A 12830-nucleotide genomic window follows, 5' to 3' on the forward strand; every position below is an offset into this window, starting at 1 on the left:
TTCTTTACTGTGAGGGTGCTGGAGCTCTGGATCAGGCTGCCCCGAGAGGTTGTGGAGATTCCTATGGGTGATCTACCTGCTCTAGGTGAACCTGCTTTAGCAGAGAGGTTGGGCTTGATCATCCCCAGGTGTCCCTTCTGACCAGTACCTTTCTCTGATTCTGTGTTTTAATAAAGAGTCGCTAACAGAAGTCACATTGTTGTGAAGATAAGGCAGGAGATGAATGCTTAAAAGCCTCCTTTTCCCTTTATACAGTGCCAAATGTTTTATTAACAGCATTTCATGATAAATTTGCTCCAAGGACAGGGTTTTTTTTGAATCAGCAAGTCAGATGTGACAGCAGCCTTGAACGGTGGCTTTGATGACAATGCTTGTGGTGAGAAAGCACCAAGCGTTAGATGGGCTGTTCTCAGCCTCAAAACTTAGCTTTCCGGCAAGAGTGATGTTTGACTGAAGATCAAGAATGATTATTTCACTCTTCTACAGCCACCAGGGGAAGTTTAGGTTGGATCTTAGAAGAAACTTCTGGGCTGAAAGGGTTCTCAGAGATCTGGAACAGATTGCCCAGGCAGGTGTTTGAACTCCTAGCGCTGGAGGTGTTTAAATGCCACAGAGATGTGGTGCTAAGGTACATGGTTTAACCCTAGACTTGGCAGAATTAGTGAGTTGCTGGACTTGATGAACTTAAAGTTGTCTTTTCCAACCAAATTGATTCTATAACTCTTTGATTCTGAACTAACCTCTGTAAAGTTACTGAAAACAATTGAGCTGGTCATCCCAACTTTCATTCACAGAAAAATATTTGGTCGTTATAACATCTGTCATAGAATAGTTAAGGTTGGAAAAGACCTTTAGGATTTTACCTGTCTGAAACTCACCCTTTCTAAGTCCTTTTATGGAATCTTTTTCATGCCTGAGACTTCTATCTTTCACATTCCATCTGTGAAGCCTAAAAAGCCTTAATCATGCCTTCTAACAAATGTTATCACACTTAGATAGCAAAGGATGCCCAGAGAGAAGACAAGAACATTTGGGAACTTCTACCATCTGTGCATCTCCCACTTATTCTAATCCAGGAGTCCTGCCCCCAGTCTTGATTTCTTCTTCTCCAAAGTATTGTACATCCAATTGCACTTCCTTTTGTAGAGATAGGAATCTTTGCTGTCCTTCGTCTGCAACAGAAATGATGATGATTCTGTGACTACCTACTACATAATTATGTGCAAAGGACATTATTAAAGTCAAACAATTAAATGCTCATTTCTTAATTAGAATATGACTGAAATAAAGCTGTAGGTGGAACCACAGTGCCACTTGTAGTTTTGCAGTCTGACATAGGCTTTCAGAAGAGCCATCCAAGGTCCCTACTTTCTTCATTGGGCAGAAGTGACCTTCTCTGAGGTGAAAATGAGGAGGAAAAAGAAACATAGAATCATAGAATGCACTAGCTTGGAAGGGATCTCAAAAGGTTGGGATTGTTCAACATGGAAAGAAGGCTACAGAGAGACTTCCTATCAGCCTTCCAGTATTTAAAGTGGGCTCCAGAAAAACTAGAGTGAGACCTTTGACAAAAGTGTGACGTGACAGGATAAGGGGTAATGGCTTCGAATTGGAAACAGCAGGATTGAGATGAGACATGAGAGATTCTTCTGTGCAAGGATGATGAGTCACTGGAACAGGTTGCCCAGAGAAGTTGTGGAGGCTTCCATCAGCCTCCAAAGTCATTCCCCACAAAACTCCTTACTACCCATTCTGCACCCAGCCTGTTTTTATACTTGAGATTGCCCCTGCTCCACCTATAAGACCTGGCAGTTGACTTAGTTGAACTTCATAAGCACTTATCTGGCCTGTCCATGTCCCTCTGGATGACATCCCTTGCTTCCAGTGTGTTAGCCTGACCACACAGTTTGGAGACAACAGCAAATCTGCAGAGGGTGCTTCAATCCCAATATGTCATCATAGAATCAGAGAATGGCTAAGATTGGAAAGGACCCTAGAGATCATCTACTCCAACCCCCTTGCCAGGGGCAAGGATAGCTGTCTGCTAGACATCATCCACAAAGATGTCAAACAGAGGCAGGCCCAATACTGGCCCTTAAGGATGCCACTCATCACTTGTCTCCACTTGTACATCAAACTATTAACCATAGAATCAAATCATAGAATCAACCAGATAGGAAGAGTCCAGTCAAACTTAGCACCCAGCCCTATCCATTTAACTGGACCATGACACTAAATCCCTCATCCAGTCTTCTCTTGAACACCTCCAGGTATGGTGACTCCACCACCTCCCTGGGCAGCCCATTCCAATGCCAATCACTCTTTCTGGCAAGAACTTCCTCCTAACATCCAGCCTAGACCTCCCCCGGCACAACTTGAGACTGTGTCCCCTTGTTCTCATCTTGGGAGATGAGACCAACCCCCACCCGACTACAACCTCCCTTCAGGTAGTTGTAGACAGCAATAAGGTCACCCCTGAGCCTCCTCTTCTCCAGGCTAAACAACCCCAGCTCCCTCAGTCCCTCCTCCATCACTCTTTGAGTGGCACCATCATTGAATAAATCAGTTTGAGTTTTTTTCTCAAGTTTAACCATAGCTTTGGACCTGAAAATAAGTTTTGTGGTAAAGCTCAGCAGAATGAAAAGCAACTTTTAAAAGGGATATTTTATTTGAAGTGTCATGAAGTCATGATGGTTGATGTTGTCATTCTAACTTAGAACATCCAGACTAGCAATAATACCAAGTTAAGTCAATAACTTCTTCCAAAAATGATGTTAGATAAAAGTCAGAGAAGTTTTCTTCTTGCCTCTTCATTTTTTCATGCAATTTTTGGAACTGCAGTAAATTAAATATATCTTCTTTCAATGACTCAGGTAATCCCCCTTGACACAAAGACGGTAAAAGTTTAGTAGAGAAAAAAGGGGAAAAAAGATAGAAAAGGAAGCCAAAATGTTGTAAAAAGAAAACCCTAAGTTAATAAATAAAAAATTAATAACCTAGTTAAAAAGTTGATTTTGTTCAATGGTATTGATGCAGTTTGAAAATTGAAATTGGAAGTCACTCAGCTTTCTGAAATCTGTTTTTTTCCCCCTCATTTCTCATTTATAAAACTTTAATTATACTTGTTCATAAAGCTAAAAAAAAAAAAAGCCCTCCAACACTCCCCTGTCTTCACCCCTGTGCTAGTCTGAGCCTAGCTGGGATATTTTGGTGAGAAGAATTAGATTATAGGCTATGAAAAGCAAACAATGGTAATGTCCACTGCACTCATAAGCTGAACAAGAACATAAACATAGACAACAGAGTCTCTGTCTTTGGGGCTGCATGAATGTCTCTCTCTAACCTAACTTGCTGCCTGACTAATCCATCTGCTTCCTAACCCCCCTGGCCAATCCTCCAAACTCACCTTGACTGTAAGGCAAAGTCTAGGGTAAGGTGGAGGGGTGAGAGAAAAGTGGTCCCCCCTCCTGGGGACTCAGATTTCTGGAAGGGCTGTTGTGTTTCTGTATTCCTTTTTAACTTGTATCTTTCTGTCTATAGCTGTATCTATTGTAAATACCTGCTTGTTTGTTGTGCTAAGCTGTAAATATAAAGCTTCATTTAATTTCCAGCTCGGCTGAGTCTAGTCTGAGTGATTTTCTTAAGTGTGGGAGGGTGTGGGGGTGGGTAACACCCAAACCATCACAAACCCCTCCATTAGTCTCTTTCTATTCCTCTCTTCCTATTCCATCTCTCTAAACGTCTCTAAGGTGCTTGATAAAAGAATCTTCATTTATTCTTCTATTCATTTATTCTTCTTCAATTTCTTCCTAAAGTCTAATCTAAATCCAAGATGTAGGCTCACCAGTGTCCAGTACAGGGACACAATCATTTTCCTGGCACTGCTGGCCACACTATTGTTGATCCAGGTCAGGATGCTCTTTACCTTCTTGGCCACTTAAGGACATTGCTACAAAAAAGCAAAAGTACAATTATAATTATTTGCATCAAGATACCCAAATAAATGATAGTTTGTTTCAGTTTTCAACAAGGATTAAGACACAGAAATGAGAAAAATTCTCCCTCATGAGGGTGGTGAATCACTGGAAGTGGCTTTCCAGAGAAGTTGTGGAGGGTCTAAGTGTGATTTGGTGGAGTCTTGGGCAAGCTGGCCCATGGCAGGGGGTGTGTGTTTAGATGATCTTAAATGTCCCTTCCAACCTAAATGATGATGATGATGGAGATGATAATATAATTTTGTGATTCTACGGTTCATCAACTGTCTCACAGTAGACAGTTTTGATATTTATATCAGATCCTTCTGAAGACTCTGCTACAGAAATGGAAAACAAAGCAGAGGTGATTGGTGGTAACCAGCAATGGCTTTGCCAAGGGCAAATCAGGCCTGACAAATTTAATGGCTTTTTATGAAGAAGTCACAGCAACAGTGGAGAAGGAAAGGGCAACTGACATCATCTACCTGGACCTGAGTAAGGCTTTTGACTCTGTCCCACATGACATCCTGGTCACCAAACTGGAAAAACATGGACGTGGTGGGTGGAGCACTCACTGGATAAGGAATTGGCTGGATGATCACGTGCAGAGAGTGGTGATCAAGGGCACAATGTCCATCTGGAGACCAGTGACAAGTGGTGTCCCTCAGGGGTCAGTGCTGGGACTAGTGCTGTTTCTTTCTCTGCAGACATTCAAAAGCTACTTGAACACGTTTCTGTGTGACCTTCTTTAGGTGAACCTGCCTTGGCAGGGGGTTGGACTGGATGGTCTTCAGAGGTCCCTTGAAACCTCTATTATTCTTCATTCTCTGAAGGGCAAGTCTGTCAGCAGAAACCAGTTCAGGAGAAAAGAAAAAAATTCATTTTTTTCTACAAATAAAACTAGAGATGAGAGAAATTACCTCTATGAACAAATAAATTGATAAGAAGAGACTGTGCATGGTGGTAGTGAGTTCAATATCAACATGAGATTGTATAGAATATATATACACATTATTTTTATATAACTTGACTGCTTGCACTAGTGGAAGGTAGAACTCAGCACCCAAGGATCCACTCCAGTATATTCCATCTTGTGAGCATGGTCTCTATGGCCAGGCAGGAGAGCATTTACATCACCAAACAGGATTAAAATCACAGGATGTAATTTTCTTCTTCAGACATCTCTTTAAGATCCATGTGGTTGTTTTCAACATCAATCACTCTCTGGGTTCTTTGCAGAGAAGGATCTGGGAGTGATGGTGGATAATAATTTTCCCATGAGCTGGAAATGTGCCATGGTGTTTGAAAATATCAATGGTCTTCTGTGGAGAATGAAGAAGAGTGTGGCCAGCAGGTCAAGGAAGATTCTTCTTCCCTTCTACACTGCCATGGTGAGCATTATGCCCAGTTCTGGGCTCCCCATTTCAAGAAAGACAGGGAACTAATGGAGAGACTCCAATAGAGTGTTGTGAAGATGCTGAGGGGTCTAGAGCATCTCTGTGAGGTAAAAGGCTGAAAGACCTTGATATGGGAAAAAGGGATAGAGGACATATAGTGTAGGAACCTAGTTAACTGTATGAGCACTGATATAAAGCATCATCAATCAGATAAACACAAAGGATGTGGGTTAAGCTTGAGAGGGAGAAGAAGAATACTGTATTCAAAGATGAGAACATCAGAGACTCCAGCCAAGAATGTGACCCACTACTGATGCCCAGTGGGTGAAAGGTAGAGAGGTCAGACTGTTGAAGACAGCAGCCTTCCTCACAAAGACCCCAAAAGGTGACCACCAGGTGGCAATGAGCATGCGTGAAGAGGTGGGACATTATAGAAATGAGTTCCAGGAACTGATTGTAATAGCTCCACCTATTCCCAGAACTAATTGTACTAACCCTACCCCTGTACTGAATATGTATGATTTTGCAGCAGCAATAGTTTACCCGAACCAGGAGAAGATGTGCAAGGGCTTTGGAGGATGAGCTCCTCTTGTCACCCAGCCTGATTAAACATGCCTTACCTAATAACACTTTGCATGTTGTGAGGTCTCATTTTCTATACATCAACCTGGGGCTGTTTAGCCTCAGGAAGACCAGCCTCAGTGAGGATCTTCTCAATGCTGATCAATAGCTAGAGGCTGGAGGCCACAAAGATGGGGGTGGGCTCTTTTCTGTGATAGCCAGCAATAGGACAAGGGGCAAGAGGTGGAAACTGTAACACAAGGGGTTGAACTTAAGGAGAAACTTCTTTACTGTGATGGTGTTGGAGCCCTGCATCAGGCTGCCCAGAGAGCTTGTAGAGTCTACTCTGGAGACTTTCAAAATCCACCTGGGTGCATTCCTGTGCAGCCTGCTCTGCAGTACCCTGCTCCAGCAGAGGGGTTGGATTCTATCATCTGCAGAGGTCCCTTCCAACTGCTACTATTATGTCATTCTGTGATTCTAATTAAAAACTTATTTAGTCAAAGCACCCCTATTGAATTCTGCTTACTTTGGGCCAGGTTCTGTATCTTCACCCACCAACCAGCTGCTACAGCCTTCCAGGCTTGATCACAGTGTTAGACTGCTTTTCTCTTTCTTTTTTTTTTGCTCTACAATCCTCAAAGGCAAAGAAAGAGGCCTACTTTGGATTGCCCTGCCTGTTCTTTAATGTGCTTAGAGTGCAGTTATTGCCTGCTGAGCTCTGGATGAGTTTTGGTTTGCTGAAGAACAACTTTTTAATCATCTGGCAGAATGAATGAACTGGGAGATATGTCAGGCTTCTATCAGAAGATGAAAAATGTGGAAACTTATCAGCACTTCTCCTCATCCAGATATATTGTAGGTCATAACCCCCTTCTCCGTATAGTACTTATTGCTCTTCTAAAGGAAGCTGAAAATGTAATTATGCAAAGGATGATCACCAAGAAACTGCAACCCAGCTGAAACAGGTGTAAAAATCTGGTTGTCTGGGCATGGAGAGAAGGGGGGGGAGGAAAGGAGCAAAAGAGAGAGCAGGAGAAGGAATTTCAAAGACAGGCTGTTCAATCTTCTCCAAGTGAGAGGTGGCTACACATTTTCTTTTACTTGGAAGAATGAAGATGTCAGTAGAAAACATTTCAGAAATGAAGCTGCTGAGGATTGTGTCAGAATCAGAGAATGGCAGGGGTTGGAAGGGACTTTTGAAGATCATTCACTCCAACTCCACTGCCAAGGTGTGGTAGTATGGTGGAGCCCTAGGTTGCCTTGAGAAAACTATAGAGGCAAAGTCCCACCCCAGGGGACAGACCTGGTTGTCCCAGGGTATCACAGTATTGTTATTCTATTCTGCTTTCTGGTATAGCTTGTAAGGCAGTGCCTGGCTGGTATTGCTCTCCCCCTTCCTGACTCTCCTGCCTTCACTTCTCTCTCCAGACAGAGCATATCACTACTGGTTGGTGTGTGGGAGATGGCTTCTAGCTGGCAGGGAATTTGGAGCTGCATACAAGGCCTAAGCTGGGGAGGGCAGTTTTGGCCTACTCTCAGGCCTGCTGAGGGTGGAAGGGGTGGAGGATTCTAGAAGGTTTTAGTCTGATAGACTTGGCCTAGCTTGTGGATGTATCCACTCTACCTGATTGCCTTTGCACATGTGCACCTGTAAATAGACTCTCCCTTCAAACTTTCCATCAGTGTGCAGTATCTTCATTCTTACTCTTCAGAAGGAGTAAATATCACTTCTGCCCTCCAATCTGGCCTAGCTTGTGGCCCTAAGCTGGGACAGAAATCCCTTGGTCCCACAGGAACACATCCAGGTGGGTTTGGAACATCTCCGCAGGTGAAGGCTGCACTACTTCCCTGGGCAGCTTGTTCCAAAGCCTGACAACTCCTGCAGGAAAGAAAGTTTTTCCTAATCCCTCACCTGAATCTGCCTTGGTGCAACTTCAGGAAGCTTCTTTTTGCCCTGTCACTTGTTACTAGGGAGGAAAAGCCAACACCCACCTCACTCCAACCTCCTTTCAGGGAGTTGCAGAGAGCCAGGAGGTCTCCCCTCAGCCTTCTCTTTTCCAAACTAAACAATCACAGTTCCCTCAGCAGCTTCTCACCTGACCTGTTGTCCAGACCCTTCACCAGCCTTATAGACCTTCTCTAGAGAGGCCTCTACACCTCAATGTCTTTTTGGAGTGAAGGGAACCTCCTTTTCTCCAGACTATTGTGTTTATGTTTTAATCTAGGTCAGGTAAAGGCACAAGAGATTCCACCTCTTCACACATGCTTAATCTTCTTTCCAATTAACAGTAGAAAGTAAAAGGTGAAAAGCTCTTTTTTTTCTTTGTAGGGAGGGGTGGTGGAGAGGTTGGGGGAATAATCATAATTCTGTTCAGTCAAACAGAGGATTAGAGGGAAAATGTCCTTGCTCTGCCCTGCACAGTTAAATAAAGGTGAAAACAATGTCACTTGTACAGCTTCTACTCTTCACATGGAAAGGAATAATAAGTCTAGCATAACAAAATACACAATAGTTTAAATCATTGCAAACCAAGGCCAAATAGGATGCCTCAAAGGCAACCAATACCTTGGTCTTACTCTTAATTAGTGGAAGGGAACTGGAATTGGAAAGAATTTGACCTATTCAAAATTACTGTGAAGGAACTGAGCCTGTTTAGTCTGGAGAAGAAGAGGCTGAGCAGAGATCTTTTTGCTCTCTGCAATGCCCCAGAAGGAGGTTGGAGTGAGGTGGGAGTTGATCTCTTCTCTCTAGTATGATGTGATAAGATGAGAAAAGATGGATTGAAGTTGTTCAGGGGAGGTTTAGGTTGAATATTAGGAATAATTTCTTTCCTGTGGGAGTGGTCAGACATTGGAATAGGATGCCCAGGGAGGTGGCGGAGTCCTTGGAAGTGTTCAAGAAACGCATAGACATGACACCTGAGGATGTGGTTTAATGGCCCTGCTGTTCTGAGGTTGAACTCAATGATCTTAGAGGTCTTTTTTAACCAAAACATTTCTATGATTCTATTATGCTTTCCTTGGCCCCATATTTATTTCCTTAATTTATTATAACTCTCTATTTCTGTGACCTTTATTTCAGGAGGAGAGCAATTATCATTTTTTATGAAGAAGACAGAAACATTAAAGCCCTCAGATAAGTGAATATAGGTGTGGACTTTAAAAATGCCAATTAAGGTGCAGCCAGTGGCATATTTTGGTGTTAACTTAAAGGAGGGAATAGAGCACAACAGAGTTCAATTACCTGTAAGAGCATTGGAATTTTCACATCAAAGGATTGTCTTCTGAACTCTGCTGAGTTGCCATCTTACTTTGGCACTTTCTCTTCTACTCAACAGGCAACTGACTCTGTAGATTCATGAAGATGTGGCAGTTATTTTATTGCTATCCTGAATCATATAAATACTCAATTAAAGCTGTGCAGGATGCACTAGAAATATCAGACAAAAGGATTTGTGATCTGCTGATTCTCATTTAAAAATGTAAGAAAACTTCAACTCATTGCAATGATATTTCATAGAATCATAGAATCATTTTCATTGGAAAACGTCTTTAAAATCATCATGTCCAAGCATTCTCTAATTCTACCAAGTCTCCTGCTAAACCATGTCCCTCAGCACCACATCTGTCTCTTTGAAACACCTCCAAGGTTGAGGACTCAACTAGTTCCCAGTGCTTCCTATCAAGAAATTTTTCCTAGTATCCAACCTAAACCTCCCCTGGTGCAACTTGAGGTCATTTCCTCTGTCCTATCACATGCTACTAAGGAGAGGAGACCAACACCCACCACACTCCAGCTTTCTTTCAGGGAGTTGTAGAGAGCAATGAGCTCTCCCCTCAGCCTCTTCTTCTGGTGACTAAATAACCCCAGTTCCCTCAGCTGCTCCTCATCAGACCTCTTCTCCAGACCCTTCACCAGCTTTGTTAACCTTCTCTGGACATGCTCCAGTACCTTAATGTTCTTCCTGGAGTGAGTGCCCTAAAACTGAACCCAGTACTCAAGGTTGTGTCCTCACCACTGCTGAGTCTGGAGCCACAATCATTTCCTTGGTATTCTTGATCCAGGTCAGGATGCTGTTGGACTTCTTGGCTACCTGGGCATAGACTGTCTCATCTCCAGACAGATGTTGACTGGATCTTTGCAGCATCCTAAATGCACAAATAAACAAAAGAAGCAAACAAACAAACCCATAAGAGAAGACCCAGCACAAATTCAAAATAATTGAAGGAGAGAGGAGCGGAGAGGAGCGGAGAGGAGCGGAGAGGAGCGGAGAGGAGCGGAGAGGAGCGGAGAGGAGAGGAGAGGAGAGGAGAGGAGAGGAGAGGAGAGGAGAGGAGAGGAGAGGAGAGGAGAGGAGAGGAGAGGAGAGGAGAGGAGAGGAGAGGAGAGGAGAGGAGAGGAGAGGAGAGGAGAGGAGAGGAGAGGAGAGGAGAGGAGACAGAAGGGGAGAAAGGGAATAATAAGACAATATAAAATATTGTTATAAAATACTTTTAAATAAACAAAATACCTGGGAAGAACTTCTAGCAATGTCCCAGTAGGTCAGTCCTAGTCCACCCCATAGTGTTTTCTCTGCTCCCTTCTCCTCAAGGGCAAAATTTGCAGTCATCCCTTGCTGCAAAATGGTGTCTCTCCAGTGGAAGGCAGTACTCTATAAACCTCTCCTGCTAGTGTGGGCCCCTTTCATATGCTGTGATCGTCCCAGAGAGGAACCACTCTAATAAGAACTTCCCTCAGGCCTTGTTTGCAATTAGGCCTCTGCTCCAAAACAAAGTCCTCCACAGGAGAGCCCTGTGCACAGACAGGGCTCTTACTCCACCTTTGATCTCTAAGGCCTGCAAGAGCTCAGCCTGCCAGCTTACCATGGGCCTGAAGGGAGTGGCTGTTCTGATGCCAACCCAGGTTTGAGCAACCTAGTCTAGAGGGTGTCCCTGCCCATGATGGGGGGGCTTGGTCCTAGATGGCCTTTAAAGTCCCTTCCAAGCCAAACCTTTCTATGAATCTGTGTGCCTCCCCATCTCCTTCCTCACTAACCTCAGTGTCCACATGGTTTTCTCTACCACCTCCCACTCCTTTCCAGCACTAAAGAGTTCCTAAAACAAAAGAAGTTGCCCAACATAGAATCATAGAATTGTTTCAGTTGGAAAAGATCTCTAAGATCAACGAGTCCAGCCATCAAGCTAAGACCACCATGGCCATTAAAATGTGTTTTCATAGACTCATAGAATCAACCAGGTTGGAAGAGACCTCCAAGATCACCCAGTCCAACGTAGCACCCAGCCCTAGCCAGGCAACCAGGGCATGGCACTAAGTGCCTCATCCAGTCTTTGCTTGAACACCTCCAGGGATGGTGACTCCACCACCTCCCTGGGCAGCCCATTCCAATGGCAAATTACTCTCTTTGTGAAGAACTTCCTCCTAATATCCAGCCTATACCTCCCTCAGCACAACTTGAGACTGCGTCCCCTTGTTCTGTTGCTGGTTGTCTGGGAGAAGAGACCAACCCCCACCCGGCTACAATCTTTTCCTTTCATAATGTTATCACAGAGGTGCTGATTGGTTCATGCTTGACCAGAAGTGGTTCTGGTTTGGAGTTGGGGGAGCTTCTAGGAGCTTCTTATAGGAGCCACATCAATATCCACTTCCTCCTCTACCAAGCCCACCCAATTCTCAAACACAACATACTGTCCAGCTGTACCCATTTAATATTTTCAGTGACAGTGGGCACATTTTCCTTTCCCTGTCAAAACCACCTTTAATTATCTCTCTTGAATGGCTCAGTGAGTGGCTTTATGTAGAATATATATACTAATGATTCATAATTTCCTTCTATTTTTGATTGGAATTCATCCAAGCTCATCTTAAATTCTTTTTGCTTATTCTTTTCTGAAAGTTTATTTTGCATTTAGAGAAACTGAACAATACTTGAGTTAAAAATTAAATCTATAAAATAATGAGCACTCATTATGTAGCCCTGCAAATCCAAAGGTTGACTACGAAGCATAAAGACAACCAAAATCTGCCTTCCCTCATCAACATTCACATACTTCCTTAAGAACTCCCATTAATTTTTTCTCCTGACTTTCAGCATAATCTGTCCTTTCTGCCTGGTCTCAGGTGATTAGAATTTTTTGCCTATATCTGGGGACAAAAAAAAACCAACCCACAAAACCATCAAAAAAACACTCAGTGAAAGAATTTTCATAAGATAATCCATGGAATAATGTCATTACAAAAAGAAAAAGAAAAAAAAGGAAAAAAAAGAAAGGGAAAAGAAAAAAAGAAAAAGAAAAAGAAAAAGTGAAAGAAAAAATAAAAAGGAAAAAGAAAAAGAAAAAAGAGAGCAAGAAAAAAAAAGAAAAAAGAAAGAGAAAGAAACAAGAAAAAGAAAGAAAAAGAAAAAGAAAAAGAAAAAGAAAAAGAAAAAGAAAAAGAAAAAGAAAAAGAAAAAGAAAAAGAAAAAGAAAAAGAAAAAGAAAAAGAAAAAGAAAAAAGAGATAAATCAGAGAATCCACAGACTGCATCAGGTTGGAAGATTCAAAGGGCATCTTGTCCAACCCCCTGCAGTAAATAGGGACATCTCTGACTAGATCAGGCTCCCCAAGGTCACATCAAGTCTGGTCTTGAATGTCTCCAGGGATGGAGCCTCAACAACCAAAATCAGAAAGTCAAAGAAACATAATATCATAGAATGGGTTGGGTTGAAGGGACTTTCATGATCATCTAGTTCAAATGCCCTGCCATGGGCAAGGATACCTCCCATTACACCAGGTTGCTGGAGAAAGAAAGAAAAGAAAACCTCAAACTTCATCATGGTGGCTTCTAAGCAATCTACACACACTTTGGAGATCTGACCAACTGTTGCTCGGCACTACTTTTTATCATTCTTTCTGA

The 12830-nt window shown here is 42.8% G+C and overlaps 1 long non-coding RNA gene across 1 annotated transcript; it reads right to left on the reverse strand.

Moving 5' to 3' along the window:
- Positions 1-2646: 2646 nt before the first annotated feature.
- Positions 2647-12123, reverse strand: LOC135178294 (uncharacterized). Its single transcript, XR_010303455.1, has 5 exons — positions 10447-12123; positions 9952-10084; positions 9180-9283; positions 4550-4814; positions 2647-3949 (listed from the first exon to the last, which is right to left on the reverse strand). It is a non-coding gene; the product is annotated as an uncharacterized LOC135178294 (long non-coding RNA).
- Positions 12124-12830: the final 707 nt, after the last annotated feature.

This window comes from Pogoniulus pusillus, chromosome 9 (genome assembly GCF_015220805.1).
Source record: "Pogoniulus pusillus isolate bPogPus1 chromosome 9, bPogPus1.pri, whole genome shotgun sequence".
In the NCBI taxonomy this organism is placed as follows: Eukaryota; Metazoa; Chordata; class Aves; order Piciformes; family Lybiidae; genus Pogoniulus; species Pogoniulus pusillus.